Consider the following 10,004-nt stretch of genomic DNA (forward strand, 5'->3'; position numbering starts at 1 on the left):
TAGTTACATGAAAAAAGCTTAGAAATCCAGGGTGGAACGGCTATCAAGTGCTAAAAAGGGCTTATCACAGGGCTTCTTAGGGAGGAAACAGAGGCTCTAAGTGTTTGAGTGGCTTCCCAGACCAGGAGGCCTGTCGGGAACGGCTGGAACAAGTATCTAAGGCTACTTCTTACCAAGCCCTCCGCACACCCTTCCCAGCAGAGAAAATGGGGCTTCTGGAGGATGGGGGTGGGGAACATGGGGGCAGAAACAGTGAACCCCAAGAAAGTCTGCTTCCATTGCTTATAAAGACAAATAAAAGATTTTTAAATTTTTAAGGGTGCACTAGAGAGAGTGATGGATTTTAAAGCAAGAGGACTAGTTGGCATTTACACATACCACAGATTTGGATGCTGAGTGAAAAGGTTCTTATGGTCTCTGTGTATGTGAGAAGGAGACTGAGAGGGAGAAGGAGAGAGGATGTACATGTCGATCTGACTGCATTTTAGAGGCCCAAGTAAATTACTTAGTTTTGTCCAGGGACACCTACCTTCAGTTCCCCACTGCCATTGCTATGCACGTACTCACCCCCCAGGGTTCGCCCAGCTCCTCCCACGTGCCACGTTCCCAGTTCTTAAACTACAAAGGCAACCGGGAGGGAAAGGCTCTGTTGCCCCCAGGGTCTGTCTTTGTCTGAAATAAGAGCTAATGGGGCATCTGGCTTGGATGCCCATATTCAATTCAGTTATTTACCCTTCTCGTGGTTAGCCCCACTCATATCTTGACATGTCCCCCAAGCACCCTGCTGATTACGGGGCTTTCCTGTGTGTTCTCAAGTCTAATTCTAGTGGGTCATGGAAGGCTTGCGCAGAAGAGCAGGCGATAGTGGTGGCAGGGCAGAGCCAAATTCTGAGACCCCAAGCCTTTCCCTGCGACAGGGGCAGATAGACAGATTCCCCATAGGAAGGAAGATAGGCAGGCCGGCAACACCATAGTCACTGACATCCTTCGGCAATTGCCAGAGAAGAATTTTCAAAAAGTCAAAAACATGGCACAACATGGATGAACATTGAGGATATGATGCCAGGGGAGCTAAGCCTGTCACAAAAGGACAAATCCTGTATCATTCCACTTACGTGATGTATCTAAAATAGTCAAGTTCATAGAAGCATAGAGTACAGCTTTCTGTTCAGCAAGACGAGAAAGTACAACAGTGTAAATATGATTCTGCAGGGATGGCACAAGGGAGTTTTACAGGCTGACCTCTAAGTGCAGGCGGATCCCTGTGACTAGCCCCACAGAATCCAAGGCTCTGGAAACTAGGGTCCCTGGGCAGCTGCAGGGTCTCCCTCTGTGGGGGAAGGGAAGGAGCAAAGCTGCTTTGCAGGAAGGGGAACGCAGAAAATGTGTGTGGCAGGGGAGCCCAGAACAGTCAGGGGGAGGGAGGCTGGAGAACCTAAACAAATGCCCTGATAACTCCAGGATTTACGACTGGGGACGGCCCAGGCCGGGGTTCCTCCGAGGGCAGTCAGATGCCCTGTTTACACCCTGGTCACACCGGGGCAGCCAGAACTGGAAGCTGAATTCTTCAGCTCCCAGGCAACAGTGAAGAGAACATGAGAGAGGGGATCAGATCCCCCTTGGCATGCAGGCCTGCCAGCCTCCTTCCTGGGCCTTAATAATTCAGGTCTGTCAACCTAGTGGGCCCCAGGCTTGCAGCAGAGCTGTGAGCTGAGGCCTGTGGTTTCTGTTTCCCTCGCTGCCTCCTGCACGAACTCCCAGGGTCTGCCTCCCCACACTGAACTATGGGACCTGGGGTGGTGGGGAGGTCTCAGGCTAAGGCTGTCCCTGAAAAGACCCTCCCTGAGCACAGCCACCAGCCTGGGGTAGCCCCGACTAGCCTTCTGCCCTGGTTTCAGCCTGCTTTCCAGACCCGCCCCTAGGATGCTGTCCCACAGCTCTGGTTGCTGTTCTCTGGCGGCCACTCACTCCTGGCCCAACCCCTAGGGATGCTGGAGTCACACCTCACTGGATGCAGTTCAAGGAAGGGAAGTTCTCATGACTCACCCCTCTTCCTCTCCTCCTCAGGCTCCCCTTCAACTCACCCCCCTCCACCCCCCAGCCTCCTCAATTCCCAGACCTGAGCTCACTGCTATATACCTGCGAGGCACAGGGCAGGCCTCCAGTCCCTCCTCTCACTTGAGACTCCAGACTCTGTTCTGCAACTGTCAGGAGAGCCCCAGACTCCTGATGTGATGGGGGTGGGGGGGGTGGCGATGGTCCTGGGGCCTGAAAGTGTGGGCCTAGCTGAGAAGGATCCCCGTGGGACCTCATACCCTCTAGGGAAGGCCACAGAAGGAGGGGGCGGGGGTGGGTTCCTTGCGTTCCTATTAAGGGCTGAGCCAGGAAAAGTAGCCATTGAAAGTGTTTCTACCCCAGACACAGGCTGGGGCGGAGGGTCAGTTGCTGACCTGGGTTCTGGGCCCCCCACCATACTGGGGACAAGCAGGGGTCTGAACAGAGCAGAAGGAGAGGATCCCTGGCTGGTGGAATTCTTCACAGGGAGCCGAAACAAAGCTGTTGCTGTAGCAACAACAAAAACAAACAGCTCCGTGGAACAGGTAAGAAGCCTTCTGCCTTGGCACGCAGAGTTGCCAGCAGAGGCCTGGTAGACGGCAACTCAGGCCTACAGAGGAATCAGAAGAGGCCTGGGCAACAGTCAGCAGAAATGTGGGAATGTAGAGGAGACAGGGGTCCCCAGAGCATCTCCTCTCTCTTGGGCAGCAGGAGCTACCTCAAGGGGACTGAACATTTCTGGGCCTCTGCTACAAGAAAGAGCCTAGAGCCCAGCTTTGCTGACTTTGGCACCCAGACAGAACCTCCTGGGTGGGAGGCAGGGAAAATACCTCTTACATAACTTAGTTTAAGATTTAACTTTTTGAAAGCCACAGCAGACCACTAATTCATAAGATTACTTTATCTGAGGCTGCTCTACAGTTGGTCTTATATCACCTGGCCTCCTCCTCACTAGAGAGGTCCCTCTCTGCTGAGCAGCTGGGGGCCAGGCCTGGGCCAGGCCTTCATATCCAGACCACAGCCTTGGGAGGTAGGAATTGGCAGCCTGAGGCAATGCAGGCTCCAAGGTTAAGCAATGACTTCTAAGTTATCTCTCTCTAACTCGGGTTTCTGCTCATTACATTTTGAATCCAAAATGTAGATTGTCATATTCCCCTGGTAAGAGGTAATTTTGAAGCCTATCACACAAGACCACTTCTAATGTGATTCCATTGTTATGAAATGTCCAGAATAGGCAGATCTATAAAGACAGAAAGTAGGCTGGTAGTTGCCTAGGGTTGGAGAAGGGTTGGGGGAGTTGAGGGTCTAAAGGGTACAGGGTTTCATTTTTGGATGAAAATATTAGGAAATTGATTGGGAAGATGGTTGTACAACTCTGACTATACTAAAAACCATTGAACTATATGCTTTTTTTTTTTTTAAGTTTGAATTTACTTATTTAAACAATCTTTACAACCAACATGGGGCTCGAATTCATGATCCCAAAATCAAGAGTCACGTGCTCTTTCAACTGAGCCAGTCAGGCACCCATCTCTTGTATACTTTAGATGGGTGAATTTAGATAGATATGAGTTATATTTCAATAAAGCTGTCAGGAAATAAATAATTTTGACAGATTTTGATTCACAAGATGATTTGCCATTTGAGGTATGGGCTCTGCATCCACTCTCAGGCCAGATGTTGCTCTGACCAGCATGTCCTCCTCCTTGGATGCATTTTACTTTTTTTTTTTTTTTAAGATTTATTTATTTATTTGAGAGAGAGAGCATGTGCAAGGCAGGGAGGGGCAGAGGGAGACACTCCAGACTTTCCACCTGAGCAGGGAGTCGGACACAGAGTTCAATCTCAGGACACATGAGATCAGGACCTAAGCCAAAATCACCAGTTGGATGCTTAACCAACTGAGCCATGCGAGTGCCCCCTCCTTGGACGCATTTTAAAAGCTCCTGGTGTGAAGGTTTGCTGTCATCTACCCTCACCCTGGTTCCTTGCCCTTACTCCAGGCAGGTATAGTAGCCTCAGGGGCAGCAGGGCCCCACAGAGTTCCATCTGACACTCCTATGTCCACTCATGTGGAAAAGATCACAAGGGCCAAAATGGCATCTCGCTGGCCTGCCCTGCCTGTGAGGATGGAAGAGAAAGGAGCTCTCCTGGATTGTCAAGAATGTGACAGGAAATCAGCAGAGGTTCCCAGGGGAGGGAAGGAAGGAATTAAGGAAGACTACCTTGCATCCTATCCCAGACTTGGCCACCCAGAGCTCTGGGCTTGCGCTGGGGTAATGGTAAAATGAGACCTTCATTTCCTAAGAGAAGTCAACAGAAGATCTCTCAAAACTGCTAGTCCTCCTACCTCAGCGTGGGTGCCAAGACATTTGGCTGGTACCTCTGGACATCAGTGTGGCCTAACACATTGATGTCCTTTGCTCTGTGGGGCCTGGAAGGGCCACAGCTCTTAGGTTGGTAACCTCGGGCTGATTGTCTGGGGTTCCAAATTTCCTCCAGTTTCCCCAAATAAGCCATGTTGTGCCAAGAGGTAAAAATATTTGGGTGAAAGTTGCCTGGGCGGCATCTGACTCTTGGTTTTGGCTCAGGTCATTATCTCATGGGTCAAGTGATCAAGCCCCAAGTAGGGCTCCCCACTCAGCAGGGAGTCTGCGTAAAGATCCTCTCTCCCTTTGCCCCCCCACCAAGAAATACATTTTTAAAAATAGTAGTTGGGTGAAATGATTGACTAGACCAGTAGTTTTTCAAAGGGTGGTCCCAGGACCAGCAGCATCAAAATCACATGGGAACTTATTAGAAATGCAAATGCTTAGGCCACCCCAGATCTACTGAATTGGAAACTCCAGGGATAGGGCCTAGCAATCTGTGTTTTCAGCCATCTAGGGGAATCCGGAGCACATTAAAGTTTGAGAATGATGGCAAAGATCCTAAGGTCCCTGAGGTATAGGGACATTTGCCTTGTTCCAATGTGTATCCTCAGCTGGTAGTTGTATCTGCCTGGTATATGGCAAGAAATCATGAAAATTGTATTGAATGAATGAATGGTCCAGCTCCATTAGTTAATGACTGCTTCTCTCCAACCAGGGGCCAAGGAGGACATTTACGAGCTGATAAAAAGGGAAGAGTGTGGGTATATCTAATCATTCATTTTAGCTTCTAGTTGGCTCAATTTGGTGCCTGAATTATTAAGCAGGACTTAGAGCACATTTACGTTTTCTTTTTAGAGATGAGGACTTGGCTCTGAAACAAAACAAAAACAGAAACAAAAGCACTTTCTATTTGATTTCTGAACCAAGCTCTCCCCCTACACTATTCTGGCCCTGGAAGGAAAAGGAGGATGCAGCTGGAAGGATGTGTTTGCATTTTCAGGTTAAAATGTACCCAAATTATTATACATCTGGCTCCCAGGAGAACCAAGAAATAGAGGCCAAGCATTTGTTACAAATCCTGGGGGCGGGCAGGTTACATACAACAAGGAGTACACCTGCTTCCCCTTCCCGTTCAGTTGGTGCCTTCCCTCATCTGATTCTGAATCACGGGCCACCTTCTTGATTCATTGCTACTGCCTCTTCCCCCAAATGCTTCCCCCAAATCCAAGCTGGGATTCCCATGGACTCACCTTCCCAAAGCCATCTACTCAGTCACCCAACCCCATTGCCTTTCTCCTGTCACCACACACATGTCAGGCAGCAAGATGCTGGCCTTGGGCCAGGCACAGTGCCAGGACACTGAGGTGGCTTCAGTTTCTGGAGCTCAGGCTGCCTCCCACCGGCCCTACCCTCACAAAGCCACCCCCTTCACTGATATGCACTGACCATGCTCTGGGGCCCTTCACCCCTCCAGACATCCAGTACCTTCTCTCTTTCTCTCCTTTTTGTTTTAGAAGAGGTCCTCCACAGCAGTATGATAGAAAAACCAGGCTGAGAAACTCACCTATCCCTTGTTTTCTGGGCTATAGGTTCATCATAAGAAATAAAGTATCCCTTTTCCTTCTAATGGATCAGCAGGGCTTACTCCTATGGGCTTAGGTCTCCCTGTCTCAGAGGGGCAAGCCTGTATTATTTTTATCAAGTAGATAAAAGGGCTGGTGGGAAGGCTTAGAAGCATCCAGAGAGGGGGAGCTCCCCCTGGTACAGGAAAGGAAGGGGGCTTCACAGGTCCCATGATGCACGGGGATCTGCATCTCAGGAGTAGAGGTGCCTTGAGGGTGAAAGACAGAGGCACCAGACTGGTGACCTGAGTAGCCCCGCAAAGCCGTGTCCTTTGAAAGAACAGGAGTCACAGCCTGGAGAGATCACCGGGCTGGGGACTAAGGGCACTGGGAGACCAGCCCACGCAGCATTAGAAATGGCTCTTCCCAAGCCTGTGCACCTGGAGTCCTGCGGGGGATGGGAGGGTGAGGAGGGTTGTGGGGTCATGTGGGAGAGGAAGGACTGAACCCTAACAAACCACAGACTCTTTCCTTCCAATCCCAGTGGGCAGGACCAGATGAGATTTGCTTTGTCATTCCTCACACTTTGGGTAATCTTGAAGAAAATTTCCCTTCTCCATAAGCTCCGATAGACAGGAGACAGGTCTTGAACTTTTATATTCCTGCCCCAGCACTTAACAGTGACAGGCACAGAGTAGATGATGGCTTGATGGGAATATCATCACTTCTGAGTGTTAACTGTCTTCCTCCCGCTCCTCATCCACCCGCCCCGCCCTTTCTTTTCTTTCTTCTCCTTCTTCCCTCCTACTCCTTCTCCTTCTTTCTATTCTTCTTCTGCCATTTCTTTTAAAAAGTAACTTTTTTGGGCGCCTGGGTGGCTCAGTGGGTTAAGCCGCTGCCTTCGGCTCAGGTCATGATCTCAGGGTCCTGGGATCGAGTCCCGCATCGGGCTCTCTGCTCAGCAGGGAGCCTGCTTCCTCCTCTCTCTCTCTGCCTGCCTCTCTGCCTACTTGTGATCTCTCTCTGTCAAATAAATAAATAAAATCTTTAAAAAAAATAAAATAAAAAAATAAAAAGTAACTTTTTTGGGTGTAATTTACACCAAATGAAATGCACATTTTTAATTTTTATTTAATTATTTTTAAATATTTTATTTATTTGACACAAGTAGGCAGAGAGGCAGGAAGAGAGAGAGGCGGAAGCAGGCTCCCTGCTGAGCAGAGAGCCCAACTCTGGGCTTGATCCCAGGACCCTGAGATCATGACCTGAGCTGAAGGCAGAGGCTTTAGCCCACTGAGCCACCCAGGCGCCCCTGCTATAGATTTTTATAGCATTTTTAAACAGCTGAATAATCACCTCTGGACTGTTATTCATAATTAGGGTATTTCAAATATTAGTGCATCTCTCTATAATCAGGACCCACCTCTCTGATGAGTGTATTTTCCTCCTGATAACATGCCCCTTAGCCAGGGCCAGAGGGGCCTCTGCTCCCCCAGGAGAGTCACCCCTGACTAAGTGAGGACTCCTGCCAGGATGCCTAGGCCCAAACTAGTCACTCTGCCTTCAAGGGTAAAGGCCACTGTGCGGCCACATCAGACTTTATCCTGAGGCTTTCATTCATTATTACACAAGAAAGTCGTCATTGCCTATAAATCAGAAATGTGGAAAAACAGAAAGAAAACAACCTAAATCCCACCAATGGTAAAGGATTCGAACAGACATTTTTCTGAAGAAGATACCAATAAGCACAAGAAAAGACACTCAACATCACTGGTTATTAGAGAAATGCAATTCAAAGCCACGGTGAGCTACAACTTCACACCAATTAAAATGGCTTAAAAAACAAAAGCAAAAACAAAAACAAGTGCTGGCGAGGATGAGGATGTCGAGAAATTGGAAACCCATATTCCTGATGGGAATGTGAATTGGTGCGACTGCCATGGAAAACAATTTGGTCATTACTTATAAAGTTAAAGACAGAATCATCATATGATGTAGCAGTACAACTCCTAAGCATATCCCCCAAAAGAACTGAAAAATTATGTTACACAAAATTTGTCTTCGAATGTTCATAGCAGCATTCTTCACGATAGCCAAAAAAAGGGACTTGACCCCCATGTCCAGGAACTCATGAATGGAAATAATATGTGGCATATGAAATATTACCATATAATATTCAGCAGTGAAAAGGAGGAAAGCACTGACCAGTGCTATAATAAGGGTGAATCTTCAAGATATTATGCTAAATGAAGGCAGACACAAAAGGCCACATACTGTAAGATTTCATTTATATGAAATGTCTAGGATATGCAAATCCATAGAGACAGAAAATATTAGTGGTTGCCAAGGACTGGGGAGAAGAGTGACCACTAATGGAAATGGATGATGAAACATTCAGGTGAGGAAAATATTGTGGAATTAGGTGGTGAAGATTGTGCATGATTCTGAATATGCTAAAAGCTACTGAACTGTATACTTTAAAATGGTGAAGTTTATGTTATATGAATTCTATTTCAGTCACATCCAATTAACCAACCAATCACAGGCACTTAACATTTAGATAGAGATCTTTCCAGGTCTGTGTTATATAAATACTATGCTCTTTAAAAAGGGAGATTATGCCAAACTATATGCAGATGTCCAACGACAGATGAATGGATAGAGAAGATGTGGTACACACACACCACACTGGAATACTACTTAGCCATCAAAAATGATACCTTACTATTTGCAATGAGGTGGATGGAACTAGAAGGTATTAGGCTAAACGAAATAAGTCAATTAGGAAAGACAATTATCATATGATCTCACTCATGTGTGGAATTTAAGAAACAAAACAGGATCATAGGGGAAGGGAGGGAAAAATAAAATAAGACAAAATCAGAGAGGGCAACAAACCCTAAGAGACACTGAACTCTAGGAAATAAACTGAGGGTCACTGGAAGTGGATGGGAAGATGGGCTAACTGGGTGATGGACATAAAGGCAGACACGTGATGTAATGGGCACTGAGTGTTATATGCAACTGACGAATCACCGAACTCTACCGCTAAAACTAGTAATATACTATATGTTAATTAACTGAATTTAAATAAAATGAAATTAAATTTTTACAAAGGGGGAGACTATACTATTTCACTATTTGTTAACATGCATTTGTCACATAACGTTTTTTGAGTATCTGTCCATGGCAATATACATAGACCTACGGTGTCTACTTTTATACTACATACAGGCTGTGATGGGTTATAATAATTATTGAGCCATCTCTCATTACTCAATATTTAGGCTGTTGCCAGTTGTTACTCTTTATTAACAGCATGCTGAATCTACCTCTTGATATACTTAATCTCATTTGCCCTAAGGTAAATTTCAAGAGGGAGGGCTGCTGGATTTTTAAGTTATGGAGAAACTGTTCAAGTACCCCCCACAAGCTTGGGCAACTTCCCTGTCACTGGGAAATATGAGGGGATCTAAGCTCCCACATAGGCTCTTCTACTCATTTTTCTCTTTGCTTATTTGCAGGTAGAAAAGTGGGAGCACATCCCTGTTTGATGTCTAACCTGCTCTTCCATTCGGCGCCTAGAGAACTTGCTGCAAAGTTGTCTGTGCCATTTTCTGAAGCTCCCCTCCTAAGCCAGCTTTCACAGATAAAATAACTGAGTCTCAGAAATTATTGACCCCATAAGTGGCAGAGCCTGAATTCAAACCCATGCTATCTCGTGCTAAAGTTTCCCCTCTTTCTACTCAGGACATGGGATCATGCCCATTGTTCCCCCGAACTTTCTTCAAATCTCCCTTCCTGAAGTCTAGTGCACACCGACTAAACACATGCCACATGCTCTTCCCTAGATCCCATACCCAGGCTCACTACTCCTTGTTGGCCAGAATTTAGTTCCAAATAATTCCCTTGACATCCCCTACATCTGGGAGAACACTGAGACCTGCCTTCAGATGTCTGGGCTCTAAGGCGAGACCTTATGGGCTCATGGGGGCCTTGCACCCCAGGTCCATTT

General features: G+C 47.0%; 1 long non-coding RNA gene across 1 annotated transcript; it reads left to right on the plus strand.

Annotated features, from left to right (window-relative positions):
• The first annotated feature begins 2,099 nt into the window (after nt 1-2,099).
• LOC309872504 lies at nt 2,100-9,661 on the plus strand. The gene is made up of 3 exons (XR_014315916.1): nt 2,100-2,240; nt 2,419-2,600; nt 9,514-9,661. It is a non-coding gene; the product is annotated as an uncharacterized lncRNA (long non-coding RNA).
• The last annotated feature ends 343 nt before the right edge of the window (nt 9,662-10,004 follow it).

This window comes from Mustela nivalis (assembly GCF_964662115.1).
Source record: "Mustela nivalis genome assembly, chromosome: 8".
Lineage (NCBI taxonomy): Eukaryota > Metazoa > Chordata > Mammalia > Carnivora > Mustelidae > Mustela > Mustela nivalis.